General features: G+C 39.6%; 1 protein-coding gene across 2 annotated transcripts in view; it reads right to left on the bottom strand.

Annotated features, from left to right (window-relative positions):
* Positions 1-3,782: 3,782 nt before the first annotated feature.
* The window catches only part of BFAR (bifunctional apoptosis regulator), a 38,202-nt gene continuing 24,870 nt past the window's right edge, over positions 3,783-17,114 (bottom strand). The window contains exons 11-16 of one of the 2 annotated variants that reach the window (XR_014228234.1): positions 16,862-17,056; positions 12,584-12,672; positions 10,600-11,033; positions 10,113-10,248; positions 4,276-4,368; positions 3,783-4,122 (exon numbers count right to left, since the gene is read on the bottom strand). The gene's annotated coding sequence lies outside the window, so the exon portion shown is untranslated. The remainder of the gene's footprint in view (positions 4,123-4,275; positions 4,369-10,112; positions 10,249-10,599; positions 11,034-12,583; positions 12,673-16,861; positions 17,057-17,114) is intronic. The other variant, XR_014228235.1, reaches the window with a different exon arrangement.

Below are 17,114 nucleotides of genomic sequence, written 5' to 3'. Positions count from 1 at the left end.
TAAAAAGGTTTCGGGTAGGGTTTTTTTTTTACTTTTTTGTTTACTGTTTCTTAAATGTCTCTATATTATTACTTAATTACCCTTAGACTTGAGCTAAACAGCATAACAATACCTTCCTACACAAATGGCACGTTGCAAAGTTGTGTTTCTGATTCCGTATCTCTAACAACCACGTTTCAGATATAGTTCACTTACTTTTTGCGCACAGTGGCGGTGCCCTAGCAGAGAAGTGATTTCTGCTGTCACTAAGAAATTGATGGTGGTGGAAGGGCAGCAGAGTATTTGGAGAACAGCTACAAGGCAAGTTAAACTGTAACTTTTATGATAGGAGCCTGATGTTAGCTGGGAACATTTTTTATTTCCTTAGGAAACTATTTAGCATTTTTAAAATGAATTTAAGATTTCTTGCTCGTTAAAACATTGTTGGAAATTGTTTAAGCCAGTGAAACACCTATGGGTTTTTGCGTAGGAGTTAGTGTAGAAATCCATCAGTCATATCCTCTACATAAAAATTAAGTATTAGTATACAATAGAGAGTATCTTGGTTTTTATTTCAATGTCTCAATCGTAATCCGCAGCAAAAATTAAAAGCTAGTAAACCGTCATTCCGTACTGCTTCACCGTAACTTCTGGATTCTTTTCCTAAATGGAAGATGCACTTTTTGCCTTCCGCAGCGGCAGAGTCACGGTCCAACAGACCAGCAGAGGGCACAGGCCCCACTCCTGCGCTTCTGGGGCGGTGGCCAGCCCCACGGTTTGTAGGAGCTGAATCCTAGGGAGCAGCTGGAAGTTTATGTCTGACCTGAAGCCAACAAAAACTAGAAAGGTAACGACTCGTTTAGGTTGAAAGGTTCAAAATTGGAAAGGACTTGAATTAAAAAAACGTCAAGCAATTTCAGTGCAGTATTTTAGCACACAGGAAACAAATGTATTAAGCGGGGCTAGTTGAAATTTGTTAATGCCAGCCACCATCCTGAGCATTAGCTTCAGGCCTCTGAATAGCCTCCGAGGATAATCATGAGTAAAATACGTTGCAGTGTGATGAAGTTATGGCTGACTGGTCTAGTGAGGATGTGAACAGAAAAGATAACCATTTTTCAAAAGGGCTGATGTTAGAGATCTTCTGTTAGCCAGAAAAAACCAGAGGGGGGGAGGAAGTGCCAGTCTCTGCTTTTAACCTTCTCTTAAGAGTAGTAAGGGTTGTAATGAGTAGGTGGGAGATGGATCTAGGGGTTTCCCCCCCCCCCCCAGCTAGCTTTACTCCCTAAGGTATCTAAGTTACTCTGACCTCTCTTAGTATGTTTGGAAACAAATCAAAATGCGCTGCTTTGCTTTGGCAGGGGGAAGAAGAAGAAAAAAAAGAGAGATGCTGGTTAGGCTACCAGTGGTACTAAAGTTCAGACTATCTCCTGATGTCGTCACACACATTTAAACAGGACAAGTGGCAAAACTGGAACCACATGAAGCCATACCTGGAAGTGCCTCTACAGCAGCTACCCAAACAGCACACTGTCCCAAAAATGCAGTAGTTAAATTTTTAATCGTTACAGTCAAGGTGCCTAGCTAAGATATCCTTCCTAAGTGTCAGTTGTCCAAAGTATGTAAAATTATGCAAATAAAACTTGTTGCTGGACTAGAAAACTCAATATTCATTTGCAGAGCCACACAGAGAGCTCTGAAAATGTGATTTAAAAATGAAATGGAAGATGTAGGGCATTTTGTATTAATTCAGAAAAGAAATACTACAGAGTAAATACATTTGAGAGACTGATACAAATAAACGTTCTGCTCTGTAAGCTCTCAGTAGATTAACTTCAGTTTGCCAGCTTAGTGAGCCTTGACACTGCATACCCTTAAGATCTGTAAATCTTTTAAGGTGCTTTACCATTTTCTCAAGGGAGTCACACATTTGCAAAATTCCTTACGATCAGACAAATGCATCTGTCTGGACATAAAGGCTGTATTTCAATAGGAATCACATCTACATTGCTTCAGTTCTTGATTTAATGGTATCAGATCTATTCCAGCTGATTACAGGTAATTTTGGCCAGGGTGATGAGCAGTCGGAAGTTCAGACAGTTCTGTGGGCAGTTCTCACGGCACCTCTCTTCATGTCCAGTGAGCTAAGGATGCTTTCTGAGAGTGCAGAACGTATCTTGAAAAATGAGATACTGATTTATATATATCAAGATACTTCAGGGATTCAAGGAATCATGAAAGTATTAATTTGTCAACTCTCTTCTTTCTGAGAAGCTTTTAATTTTCATTTTGTTAACGTTATGGGAGTCTTTACAGTTTCCCTAAAGAAAAGAATATCAGAACTTTTCCTACCCTTTAGAAATAATATTTTTCTTATTGTGGTTAAGAAGGTTGAAATGCAGCAATCTATGCCCGCTTAATTTATTGGATTATTTTATTCTATTCAATTTTCTCTATACTCTTGTCGTACTCATTTGTACGTTATAAACAGGCACAGGAGATTAAGCTGAGCAAAATTACACCTATTTGCTAATATAATATTTACATGACTGTTGTAACTAGCTAACTCATTATCATGAGCTTCAGCTGCTTACATCAGGTCTTAATTTTATCCTTTTCTGTATCTATGGCTGTGCTGATTAATTTAACAATGTAAGGTGTGTCTGATTACTTCCTTTGGAAGACAGAGAATGTCACTGCATCCACTGTTAGCATGAACCTCAGGAAGTGTTTTATTCAACGTATAATGCTTATTGTAGCTGTACTTTAGAGCTACACATTCTTGTTAGCTTCAATATCTTGATTTTTCACCTCAGTAGTCCTGTCCTTATTTGCTTGGCTTTATATTTAGAGGTTAACTACAACCGATGATTAACGCTAGAGAATTCTAATGTAACTGAAAAGATGGAATATGGGTAAAGTGAATTCATCTCTTCTCTATCACAGGTTATATATGAGGTTTAAGTCTGCCCATAAAGAAAATGGGGGAGGGGAAAACAGTGGTTTATAATCTAACTCAGTTAAAGAATGGTGTTTTAGCAAATAATACAGGCACAACTGAAGAATACCTCTCTACCCAAGGAGGGTTCCCTGCCAGAATAGCAAAAACCACCTTTTTTTTTGTTTAGTTTTGCCAAGATCTAGAAGGTCTCCATCTCTTAATAACGTAAAAGCCAAATTAATGTGAATTCTAGGAGCGCACGTTTAGTAAGCATTGTCCAAGAGAGGCCACGGAAGTTACTGAGCAAGGTGTACGCTGACTCTGCTGTCTTTGCACATACTCACTGTGTCTACGTTAGCAAGTAGAGTAGTCCAAAAGAAGCCCATTTGTAGAGCAAAAGTTGTGTGGATGTCAAATGCTCAGCACCAATGCACACCTCAGGGGTTTTACTTCTGAATGGCTTTAGTCTGACCACACGGGTTGGCTGTAGTGGTTGGAGCACACCTTCCTGTCCCATTTTACCCCAAAGGAATCCAGGTCCCACGCTCTGAGACGACGCTATGAAATGAACCAAAGCACAGTACATCGGGGCAATCAATTTGGCTCATTTCTGAGCCAAACTAAAATGCTAACAGACGCACGCTTTGCCAGTTAGATTACTCTCAGCAGGAGTGATCTCTCTGAAGAAAGTTTTGCAAAGGACCTTTGCATAAACAAGCAGGGATCACGCCAGATTTTCTCTTTTTGCAGTCAGGTATCCTAATCACAAGCTGGAGTGTTGCTGGTGTACGTTTCTTTCTCTGTCACTAAATAAGAGACACTAATTCTTTTCACAATTTCAACAAATAGAGGCAGTAGTTGCTTACAAACCTCTTTAAGCTGGTAATCAGATTATCTTTTTCGTAGGTGAGCTAAGTAGGTTAAATGTCTTCAAAGCCTCTAAACTGGATCTCTCATATCCTGAAAGCTGTTAACACATTGGCACTGTGTCTGCTTCCCTGCAGCCTTAGGTCAAAATGGCTAGATGTTACACCTCTCTGCCTTGCTTCATCATCTCCACGTGGCGAAAACAGAAGGTCCCCAATCATCATATGGGCTCTTCTGAATTCTTAACTCTTTCCATATACTATGGAGGAAGCTCAGGTCCTTCACGTAGAGAACCAGCCATCACAATGCTCAGTTACAGACCAGTACCTTCATTCCTGCAAGCAGTATAAGCAGTGATTCATCAGCTGATCTTAACTTGTTCCAAAAGGTCAAGCAGTCATCCAAAACTCCAGTTTATAAGCACTAGTAAAAATGGCAAAGTTTCAAGCTGAGTGTAAAAACATACTTAAGGAATTCTTCAGGTTTACCTGTGACACATTCCAAGGAACTGGAGTTTCAGGTCCTTCACAGTAGTGTTTACTTTTTGCTTTATATCATTCTACTTCATGTTGGAGAACATACTGAAAAACAAAATTGTTTTAATAATCTGTCTCCTAAAACGTAGTGAAACAAAAGCCACATTAGAAAACTAACAATTTTACATATACACTGAAAAACTCTGACTGAATTTAAATAAAACTTTAGATGAGGAGTAGCCAGACTTGACGAGGTTCTTTTGAAGAAAACTGTTGACAGAAAAACAAAGGAGAATGAAGTTAGCTGATGCATTCGATCTGGCTTATTTCTGCTTATTCCTGGTTTTATATTGCTGAGCATCAAACTGATGAGAGGTTTTTCCGCTTTCTTTACAATCAATACTGAAATACAGGATTCAAAATACAACTTTTTCAGAGGGCAAGGGGGAGAAGAGTCTTTCCCCCCCACCCCTTACTTTTCCAGATAAAATTTGCTTGTAGAATTCACCTCTTTTTCCTCCCTGGCAATCTTCATTTCAATTCTTGACTTTTCTTGAGCAACAAACTGTCTTAAAATACAAAAAGGATAAATAAATAGAGCAATTTTTTTTTTTTTTTTAAACTGCAGAAATTACTGATAAGTAATGCTGCTGTGTATTAAGAATTATAAAGGGATACAGGAATATTTTGGCTATGTGTAGATCAGTCATCATCAACAGTCATTTCACCGAGTGATCTAGCCAGCAACTGAAGCTTTAAAAATGTGTCAAAACCAGGTATTAGCAACTTGCACATTTTCGTTTGACCTCTCTCTTCTATGGAGAAGCAGATTCTTTGCTTCAAATTAGAAAAAAATCCAGAACACTTCTTAACTGAGATTCTATCAAAACACAAGTATTTTAAAACAGTATTTTAATCGTTGTTTGTCAAACTAGAAAGATTAGCATTTTAAGGGAATCGTAGAAGTGGAGCAGAAAAGCACGAGAATGCTTTGGATGGGGCTTGGAGCAACCTGATCTCGTGGAAGGTGTCCCTGCCCATGGCATCTTCAAGGTCCCTTCCAACCCAAACCAGTCTATGATTCTATGAATGCTGCCACAGACACCCTAAGAAAGTATTTTCTTTAAAGAATCATACATTGCATCCCTTCGTCCAGCATCTTGGTATTCAAGCTGCTATAACTCAAAAATTACAAAATCTCAAGGATCCAATTGATTCACCACTAAAGTTTTGCTATATAAACAACACAATCATTGGAAGTTAGTGATTCTACAGGGAAATATTCCGAAGAAATTAATAACTGGAAAAATACGGTTAGTGCATTTTCTTCTTATCTGAAAGAGTCCATATTTCCCAGTATGCGCTGCTCAAGAATTTTGGGAAGCAACTGTAAACTCCTGTGCTACCGCCGCCTGATTTAGTAGTGCTGACATAACTTCTGCGGTGAGCTGTATTGTAAGCATCGAGGTACATACGAATTACTCCTATATTCAATTTCAGAAGCGATGGAGAGTTCCGTGACAGCGGACTAACACAATCTACGTAGTTTCACAGAGTTCCAATTGTGATGTATGGAAGAGGACCCAGACGAATAGGCAGTTTACAGTGGCCATTACAAATAACGGCGCTGATGGAGCAGCAAGGCCTTTCACAACAGTCTCAGCCCACATGGGTATTACAAGGCGGGATATAGGATACACGAAGTAATGGAGGCATGTTTTTAGGAAGCAATTGCAATTGCAACACAGCGGTTGCTGCAACAGGCAGAGTCCTGCTGTTTCTCATACCTTTGCGCTAATCAACTTTTCATTTATTTCATGCTCTTTTAATGGGTTTTATAAAGGCATTTTTGTGTTTCTAACCACTTGTGCTTCCAGAAAATTTGAGTTTTGAGCTCGTATGCTGTAAGACGCAAACCAAACCTTAGATGGTTGGGTTTTTAACTTGAATGCTGTACTCTAAAATGTGGCACCCCACCCATTGGCTGTATACAAAAAGAGGTTTTAATTGACAGGAGAGTTAACATTCTTCCAAACCTCAGTCTGGAGCATGTATAATTATGCTAAGTCATTGTTAGAAACTATTTTAAAAGGAAATGTTGCCTGCCTTCTGAGGTTTTGCTATATATATATATATATAGTTTGGGCATGGCAGCCTCTCTTTAGAACTACAGCATTATTATTCTTGATCGAGTAAGCAGCACTAGCACCCTTTAAAGCACAGAAAATAAGACAAGCAGCTAGGCTCTTCCAAGTTTCTCTCTCTACCTTCCACTGATTTTGTATAGAGCTTCAGGTATTCTGGGTCTCATGATTTAAATGTGTAAATTTGAGCTTTCAGTTTGTAAACCTATGCAGCTGTTGCAGTGATTACTTGTTTACATAAAAATGTACTTTCTTCTGTAAGCTGCTGAATCTCAGGTATAAGATCGTTTTATATGTTTTTGTTACCTTTTAGAGGTGGTAGGAATGCACTGGTTTAACTGAGGACGCAACCTAACCTGTAGTAAATATTGTTCACACTTTCTTTATATTTTTTCAAGACTAAAGTTTCTCTGGTTGTCAGTTGAAACATTTTAGTATTGAACTTACTGCCATTCCTTCCTTTTCTCAAAGGCTCTCGCAAGTTGTTACCTCTAACAAATATTTTCATGAATAAGCCACCTTTTTCTTGCTGAGAAAAAAAGGTTGTCTTAATTAAATTTTACTTTTACTGTTAAAATATGACCCACTTCAAATGTGCATAGTCCCACTTACTGTAAGTCAATCAGTTTTAAATATACTCTCTCCTAACTACGCTGTCCCATCTCTACTTCTGGTGCCTACTCTTGATTCAACTTTTTTCCAGCCACAGGCCCCTTACAAGATGTTCTTCTGTTAACAGAACAGGAAGTTCCTTATCTTCTAAAATTGTGTGACTCCAAATTTAATTATATGCTGTAAGCAGATAAAAAATATGTCTTGCTCAAAGAGAAATTACTTGGGCTGGTACCAGAAATTTCAGGGCCTATGGCATACAAGTCAGATGAGATGATCTGACCTTCAGCTCTTTGAATAAATGACAAGTGACTTAAGAAGCCAAAGAAGAAAATATGATGGGCAGAGGCCAAAGTGATGAAAAACAAAGCAGTAAGCAGTTACACTTGTTTCAACGGCAACCCTTCTCTAAGGGACTGTGCAGCTCAGGGCTCTCACATGGGTTCCTAAGTCCAGCATTTTGAGTAACATTAGGACTGCTGCAGCTCCTCCTCTTCCTTCAACTCACAGTCATAATGATCGTAAAAGGACCCACCTAATTCCAGTCCTTCCAGTTGTGGGGTAATCAGCTAATTATGCAGATTACAGAAAACTGAAGGGGGGGATGCAATATACGTGCTATGGTACAAAATATGGCTTTCTTTATACGAAAGAACATGATCGTTTAGTGCTTACATTATTTAGTGCTTCCTTGCTGTCCAAAGGAAAATGAATTCCCTTCCCTAGGATCAGGGATGAAGTCATTACAGAGAATTAACTGCTTTGCTTTACGTTCTAATTCTACTTCAGTGCATGCATATGCAAAACACATTTGCACACATCCATAGGCAAACTATTTGTTGCTCCAACAAAAATTAATAAATGAGAAATACTACTTGATCGGAAGTGAAGAAAATGAACCTTCAGCAGCATCTCAACACACAATTATCCCTGAACATCTGAAAGAGTGATGTACAGTATTGACTTTTGGTTTTTAAAATAAATACTATAGAGGTATTTTCTTTGGTGGCTATCAGAACAAATCTAAACAAAAATTCAGTATAGTATTTCACAGAATAAATATTAATTAGAATTGCTTACGTAGCTCCATTTGGGTATGCCTCCTCTTGACTCTCCATTCTAAATACTTGGAAACAAAGAAAGATTATCTGTTCCTGGCAAATCCTTCCTAGGGATTATGTGGTGCATAAACTAATAAGGGTTTATCTTTTCTTCTTTCTGAGAGAGGCAATAACTAGAGCAACATTAAAACATTAATGTGGCACTCAAGAATTCAAAACAGAATTAGGAAAGTAAAAGGTTAGGATTCTCACAGGAATATCAAATCACCATGAAGTTTAAGTATGCAGATCTTATCTGCAGACCACACATAAAATTCAGAGTACTCCGTGTATGCTGTTTTGCTCTGTGAAGTAAATATGTCAAGTATGCACAAGCTGTTTATTTTAAAAGATAATCTGAATATGGTCGGCGTAAAATTTTGTATGCAGCACCATATTATTCCTATTTTTTGGGGTGCCATAGTCACAAAACAAAGCTAGACAAAATTTCTACCATTCAACGTAATTTAAATGAAAATACTTAAGTAACTGAGACACAATTAGAATGTGCTAAGTTTTACACCATAAAAAGGTAAAAATATATTTGGTACTTGCCATCTGAAAGAGTTTGATGATCACTGTAAAATGGCTGTTTGTTTGGGACTATGTCTGTTCATTTCTGCAAACTTTGAAAGGCTGAAACACTGAAAGCTACACCATAAATTTGAAACTAGGAAGTTACCAAAGAAAGCTGCCGAGGAAATGAAGTACTTTGTTACTAGTCAGCTTTGACTGCTGGTCCCTGAGATCACCTATGACTTGATGCTATATGTATTTTAGGATAAGTGCTTTAAAGAATTTCAATCCATTTAGCAAGATTCACACCTCTAACAGTTGAAGAGAAAACGATTCTTTTTAAAGCTTTCCTATGACTGATTCCTTGCTCCCCTGTTTTTTCTTGCTATCTTCCCCATCCTGATGCCAGTTAGCAAGGCCTGTTACACACGGTATAGCAAATTCCCTTGTTCTGTGCAATAAATGCAAAGAGAATGACAGTTGCATCACTGCTAATACAAATGGGGTAGTTTATGGCATTTATGTATTGATTTTATGATGGCATCTCATATGCAGTTAAAACTTTTTCTCCGTTATACATCGGAACAAGATTCTTCATACATGTTATTTTAAAGCATACAGCCCCTCCGTGTGTTTAGGATGGTATGAACTTTAATAGTTACAGGACCTGTAGACGAGAGTTTTTCTAGATGGCTTTCTACAAAATTCAGTAAACACAGTATCACCATTAGGAATTTGTTTTATTTTAAACCAAGGAAGCAATTTATGTATTTGGATCAGGTCATCTTCCTTGTATGAAAATAAAACCAAAAAGAATGACCAAGGCTTAAGGCTGCCAAATCCACTGGTGTCCTAGTTTCCAATTTGGACAATGGACATTATGCAACATTTCTATAGGTCTTTGAAAATTCAGTGAACTCTGTAAGAGTTAAGTATCATCATCTTCCCTGAGCACTGTCTTATTTACAAGGTACTGGGACTTCAGCAGCTGCCCTCAGACTCAACTGTTTTCTTTGCTTTTTCTGACAAGTCTACAAGTCTTCTGCTCCTAAGCGTCCTGAACATGTCTTCTCTTGTCCATAACTGATCACTTTTAAGGGAATATAAAGCCTATAGAATCAGAAACTCCTTCTTAGTTTTAGGAAAAAGTATTCTTAAGACAGTAATTAATACTGCAAAGAAGCATAAGCTTAAGTCTCTATAATTACAGGATATATAAATTGTTCTAAATTGTTTATATTATATAGTACCCATGGCATCTGTTGCCTTCCAAATGCAGTGGAAAATAGACCTACATAGAAAACTTAATAATATGTTTGTCATGACGGCCCAGATTTCAGAATGCATTTCAGCTCTTGCCTTCTGTTGAGATGAGAGTCCTCACTTCTCACTGGAAATCAAAACAGCAGCTAGTGGCAAAACAATAGCAGCGAAGCAAACATTTTACTGAACATTGACCCACATGTTGTGCACTTACACTCTGTGCTTACTCCCAGCAAATGACTACTACATCTTTTGGCTGATTTGGAAGTATCTGGTTTACTTCAGGTATAGCAAATCATGATGTTAGTGCTGACTGTTCTCTGGTTTGATTACTCTTCGTCCCAACCACGCTGCAAAAGCAAAGAGTAAAGATGGGAGACAATCCAACAGCAGAGAGAGATATCCGGAGCCTGCTTGACAAGTGACACAGACTCAGTTCTTCAGCACTATCAAGCCTCTTTTTGATCCCACGTGTCCTAAGATACCAGATTTCTGGTATTCACTTCTTTCCTACTCGTAAGTTCTCTAGCTAATCCCAATGTTCCCCGTCCCTCGGTACTTGCAGGGTTTTTATGTCTCTCAACAGTACATTCAGTAACTTCCCAGTTCCCAAAGCAGTCTGGATGGCATTTAAGCTGTTTAAAGATAGATAGCCCTTGTGCTGATTAGCCTGGAACGGCCAAGGGCTACGTTCTACTCACCTTTCCTTTGACAGACGCTTAACTTAGGGGGTTTATCCTCTGCCAAGTGTCCAACTGCCATAAAACTCTTCACAGCTGAGGAAGGAGACATCACGAACAGAAAGGTCATGAAAGAAAGCTGTAACACAAGCAGACCAGACCAACAGGGTGTTGCACCATTGACAGGATGAAGAACAAAACAGTAAGAGATGAACAGATAAACAGGTAAGAAAAATCTGTGTTTTATTTTTAAGCTATTTTAAACACTTAGAGACAACAAAGAGGCAGTAGACATACTAAAAGGAAAAGTTACACAAAATCATAATATGTGCATGTCTGTCTCTTCCCTCTTAGTGGAACGTAGTCCGCACAGTCTCTATACATCCATGGTCTATCTTCACCTTCAATACTGCATACAATTCTGCAGCTTCCTCCCCATCTCAGTAGAAATAGAACTGGAAGAAGATTCAAAAATGGTCAACAAGGACAAAGGCACAGAAATGGAATTTCAGAACCGTGAGTTAAAATGGTAGGAAGGTAGTTCTTTGTGAACAGGGCACTGCTGCTGTTTATGACAAAGCTGTCTAGATAATAAAAGCAGGCAAACAAAGTCTCAACTCTCTTTGAATTCAGTACAGATTATTTCCCCTGTGCATTTGCATAGCTTAGTTGGCGATACGTGGAAAAAATAATTATCAATGAATTTGTTAGTGCAGTAGAACAAGCCTACTGCCTTCCCTGCCTGCAGGGCATAGTTTCATGAAAACCTTTAGGCAAAAGGAAAAGTGGTATTGGAGTCTCTTTCCCTGGCAGGGTGGAACTGCCGGTTTGAAGCTATCTGCTATCACATCACAAAATCATAGAATCACGTAGGTGGTAAGGGGCTTCTGTAAGTCTGCAGTCCAACTTTTCTGCTCAAGGTAGGTCCCATTAAAGCAGGTTGCTTTGGGCCATGTCCAGTTGAGTTAGGAATATCTCTAAGGATGGAGTTTCCATAGCCTCTCTGGGCAAGCTGTTCCAGTATTTGACCATCCTTTGTTAAAAAAAAAAAAAAAGAATTGTTCCTATATTGAATTTCCCATGTTGTAACTTGTGCTCATTGCCTCTAGTGCACCTCTGGGAAGAATCTGGCTCCATCTTTTCTACACCCTTCCATTAGGAAGCAGCAGACAGCAGTATGAACGCCCCTCACCATCATCTTCTTTAAACCTGAGCGAATCCAGCTCGCGCAGTTGTACTTTTTGTATGTCATGAGCTGCAGCCCCCTGAGCAGTCTGGTGGCCTTCACTAGCCTCGCTTTAGTATGTCAACGCCTTTCTTAAAACGAGACGCAGAACTCCAGATGTAGTCTCACAAGTGTCAAATAGAGGGGAAGAATCACTTCCCTCCAAACCTACCAGTTATACTCAGCCCAGTACACAGCTGGACACGTTTGCCTTTGCTAAACTTCATGAGGTCCCTAACAGCTCATTTTTCCAGTCTGACTAGGTCCATCTGAGTAGCAGCCCTGCCCTCCAGCATATCAGCCACTCCTCCCAATTTGGTATCACCCACAAACTTGCTGAGAGGTCACTCTGTCCCATCATCCTGGTCATTACATCAGCCATTTCAAGAATCCACATTGATGTAACAGAAAGCAAGTCAAACACGCTTCCAGAGATATGCTACAGCCTTCAAATTTTGTTTTACAAAAATGCAAGAGTTGCATTGCTAAGTCTCTTCTTCTCTAGATATAAAAAGTAGCCCTAGGTTCCACAAGAAGCAGGCCCTGGGTCTTTTTTTGGGTGCAAATGCTGAAATGTAGAACTTGACTAACAGTGTGTAAGAAATCTTCTGGAAGGCAGAGATGACTGTCGAAACTTAAGAGCTAAGCAAGCCAGAAATTATAGAGTCCTTCCCCAGAATCTTCCAGTCTGTGGCTTTGCTCAAAGACAGACAATGTATTTCCATGTCATAAACATGGACAGAGTTGCATCAGTATATACAAGACACTCCAAGAACATACTTGCAATCTTGTTATTTGCCTGGGTAATTGTATGCACAGGATGGACGTTGCACTAGGAGCCGTTATACTTAAGGAGCAGAGGGTAGAATCTGGAACAAAACAAAACCAAACCAAGAAAAGACCGATGAAAAAAGAGAACTGTAGGAGTAATTTAGCTGCTCTGCATACATTATAACTGTAAACCAGTTTCAAGAGCATTTACGTAATAACAACCTTTCCAGCGCACAAGTGTCTGTTATGGGCAGCTACGCACTAGCACAGTATCTCTGCAGAATGGACAGAGTAACATTGCTCCCGAAGGGCATATACAGGACAATGCTACAAACATGGTTCCCAAAATTCCCTCAGAACATACGCTACTCATAGGCTTACAATTACCCAAGACATTACAAGTTATACTACAGGCTGGTCTAGTCTTAAATCAAAGTTGGATTTTGTTCTGTATGCTAGAAATAGATCTGAGATAATACCAAGTACATTGGAAAATACTATAAAATGGCTTTGCATAACGTTTTCTCATCTTCCACGTGGAGCTTGTCTCTCCAAACTGTGCTTGATAACTCTCGTCGCTTTTGGAACAACGTCCCCAACAACGCGAGCTGAAGAAAACGTTGGTAAACAGGAAGCGTTGGTTGTGAAAAGGAACTGAGAGAAGATGGAAAGACATGAAAGAGAAGAAAGCCAGCCAAACCTCTCAAAATGGGAACAGAGGCACTGAATGTTTCCAAACATGTACTTGAATAAGTAAGGCTGTTTTTTTTTTAATGAAGACAATGATGATAAATGAGTTGATTGTGTACTACTTAGACATTCAGTATCTGAAGGAACATACACTTGTAAGGGATGTATTCCAGGCCCAGCCTGTGTCCCAATCCAATGTTTAAGAAAGTGTGGGGTACCTTAGGGACATTTGCCAAGCAGAGCAATCAAGTAAATACAGTTGACTTACTGCTGGGAAGCAGCTCTTCAGTTCAAATTATTCTGATACCTTCACAATGAGGCACGTGTTTTCTTTCCTTATTTTCCTCCAGGATTCAATGCCGCAGAAGAAGCCAACTTGGGACTTAGGCTGGGATGCAGAAAACCAAGGTGCAGTTTCCCAGCTCTGCTACAGCCATCATTCTTTATTAGTTCATTAATTCAGCGGGGCAGCAAATAGATCATATAGCTTAATTGTCACATGCTTAATGCAGAAGGATCCTAATTTTGTAGGACTTCGCTTAGATACCTACAGACCCTAGTACTTCTGTACTCATCATCATTACTACAGATCTTCCTAACAGCTAAATGAGGAGTATATATGAATTTGACCAAGGCAGGTGGTCAGTGCTTTTTCATTTCTCAGTCAAAATAACTGCTCCTACTAAATAAAAAGCATCAATGGAACCAATTTCTTCCATTACTGGAAAAATACAGCTTTGCAGCTGTTTAGTCAGCGTAAATATACACTGCTCTCAAAATCACTACCTTCACCTGCTCCCAGGGCAGTGGATAACTTGCACTTATGTTAACCATATTTTAGACCATTCTAGCACTTTCCATCAACATTTTAAAATTTTGGATTAATATACTCTGTCATCTTCCTGCATGTACAGAATCACGGACACTGAGAAACCAGGCTTTTACAACTAACTTAACAAGTTTGCCCATAATATTGTTGTGCTGTGAGAATGTTCCTCAGTACAACTGTGTGTCTCAAATTATATTAATCTATTCCTCAGATTTAAAAACAACTTAATTAAAACAACCATTGAGCACATGCAACCTTGTTTGAGAAAGTGTATTTGAAAAGCAAATGCTTCTCCCCACCCCTGCGCAGCTCCAGTTGACAAACAATTCATCAGTAAGAAGGAAAATGCCATTTGTCACATACAACTCTACCAGTTACCAAATGCTTCAGACAAAAGAAAAGGAACACTACAAAAAGCAAATACGACAGGTTTACACTGCCACATAAGTTTTCATTTAGAAATTTAAAGGGAGTTTTAAATCTTGTTAAAAAAAAAAAAAAAAAGACTGTATCATTGTAATCGATATTAACTTCCAATCTGTTACTAGTATATTTTCTTAGCCATATGCTGTGGCAATTAACTGATTAACTGGACAACCTAACTCCCCCTCAATAGAAGTATTTCCTTCTATCAGATTTCTCTGCCCCCTGCCCTGATTTCACTAGATGTTCTCCTTTGAACTTTTACTACAACTTGTAGGAAATAGAACTCCTGACTTGCATTTCTTACTTCATCCCTTCATATAGTTTTTGTCACTTTTGTCTACTTTCTAATAGAAGCAGCTGTAGTCTGAACATTTCAGTCTCACTTGATTTTTCAATGGTTTTAGGATTACTGTCCTTCCTTTGGAGCAAAACGGATCGACTGCACTAATCCAACATCAAGTGCAGTAAGACATTGCATCAGTCAGTCTCCTGAAGAACAAACATGAAATGTAATTCATGTTGCTCCCCTGGATAGTGTTTTCATTGTCATATCCAATGGTATGCTGGATGGGATACTGTTCAACTGGAAGTTTTGCTAAACTGCTGTTGAACACTATTAAAACGTTCTAATAGGTGTGACTTATTGACCGGAAGAGTCGGTAAACAAATGCAGTATAAGTGACAGTATGAAAATAGAGTAACAGTAATTAGCAGTATGACTCCATGAGTAACAGGAAAATTGCTTTGACCCAGTTGATGACAGTAGCAACCGAATCTTAAAAAAAAAAAATCAAAAAATCTATCCCAAATAGATGGGTTTTCTATTATGACTTGTACATTACCAAGACTTCTCAGGGTCATCGACAACACTTATGGTTGCCTGGTTGCCACCGATCCTATTTCGCTAGTATTCTAGTCCGTCTCCGTTGGGAAGCACAGCGGTAGCCGTGTTCCACTATGTTCGTAACACCCAAAAGCTGGGGACAGAAAGCCCGGCTGGCAGCGTATCGCAGCAGGCTGTGTCAGAAGCTGCTTGGTATCGATCAGCAGGACGTCACGGGCACACAGCAGGTCTCCAGGAACTTTCGTCCCCTTGCAGACTACAAGCTCTCGAGCTGGAAACCCTGCTTTCTTCTGGTTTGTCAACTTCACACCGTGACCCCTTCTGCTTGTTCAAACACCGTGCACAGGTCTGACTGGGCTAACGTACCGTTTCTGCTCTTCTGCGTGCAGTTGCACGAAGGCGCATCAGGTGCACGAAGGCCTATCAATATCCTACCTTAAACTGATGTGCTTCCACACGTATCCCACACTACCCTAATGTCAGTGCCAACACAAACATTTCATAGAGCGTGGATTAATGAGAGCGTGAGAAAAACAAATCTGATCTGTCTGTGCATGCTTTTTGTCTTTTGGAATCAGACCACATACGATTTTCTGCTTCTCTTCTGACTGAAGAAGAATGATATAATGCAGAAATCAGAGCATTTTAATGCAAAAGTAGAATTATCCTTCAGTATGCATATGAAAAAAAATTTTATTTCTTCGGTGAAAATACCATTCACTACAAAAAAACCTACCAGCTGCTCTCCAATAGTAAGATGACATGACCAAGAACAAGTTATTTCTAAGTTCTGTAAAAAAACTTTGTTTTTCTCTCTCCTTCCTTATCCTGGTAGTGTGGGCCTCACTGGGATCCAGTGGGGGTCATATCCCAGAATATAATAATGCCCCCCCCCCCAAAAGAAAACAAAACAAAACACACAGTAAAAAATCAATATCCAAAATTTCAGGGGTCCTGATTGCTTGAACAACTGACAGGAAACGCCCTGGTCTCAGTGCAATAATAAAAGGTCTGATTAAATACTTTGAGCGTACAAGCAAGGAAAAAAAAAAAAATCACATAAAAGCAAGTGGTATTTTCTGTGTGTTGAGAGGGGCAATGAAATTGTGCTTGCTATATGGTATCTAGTTGTAGGTTTTACAAAATAATACAAGAGTTGGAAAGGGAATGGAAAAAATATGCAAAGATTATACAAGGTACAAAAAAATACTCAGTGTAAGCCTCTGTTTTGGTTGGGGGAAGGTTAACAAGTTATTTTGATCAAGCTACAAATGTCCATAACCAGTTTAGGAGTTGGTTGCTCTTTAGTCCTCCAAGAAAAGTAGCAATCGGGAGACAAAGTTGGCAAATTCAGAGTACAGGTACGGTGCACGTATTCAGCACTGGTTATAGTTAACCACTAGAGTAACTTACAACACCCTTCGCTGCCATCGTAACTCTTCAGATCTAGATTAAATTAGCTAGGAAACGCTGTGATTCAAAGAGAAATTATAGCTACCGGAGCAGGAGGGTCCTGGGGGAGCGGAGCGGAGGCCCCCTCCCCAGAGGCCAGCAGACGACCTGACTGCAGGGCTCCCTCGGTGCCTGCGGGGCGCTCGGCGGCCGAGTGACCGGTCCCAGCTCTTCCAGCGGCAGCTCCTCCCTTCTGGCCAGATGGACAGCGGAGCGTGGTCTTCGGCTCCGGGGGACCTGGCTCGGGGCAGAAAGCAGCCTTTTATAGCCGGCACGCAGCTGCCCTGGCTCACACCTAC

Source organism: Platalea leucorodia (genome assembly GCF_965183815.1).
Source record: "Platalea leucorodia genome assembly, chromosome: 5".
Taxonomy (NCBI): domain Eukaryota; kingdom Metazoa; phylum Chordata; class Aves; order Pelecaniformes; family Threskiornithidae; genus Platalea; species Platalea leucorodia.
Note: the sequence above shows the minus strand (reverse complement) of the source record. Positions and strands in the feature narration are given on the sequence as shown.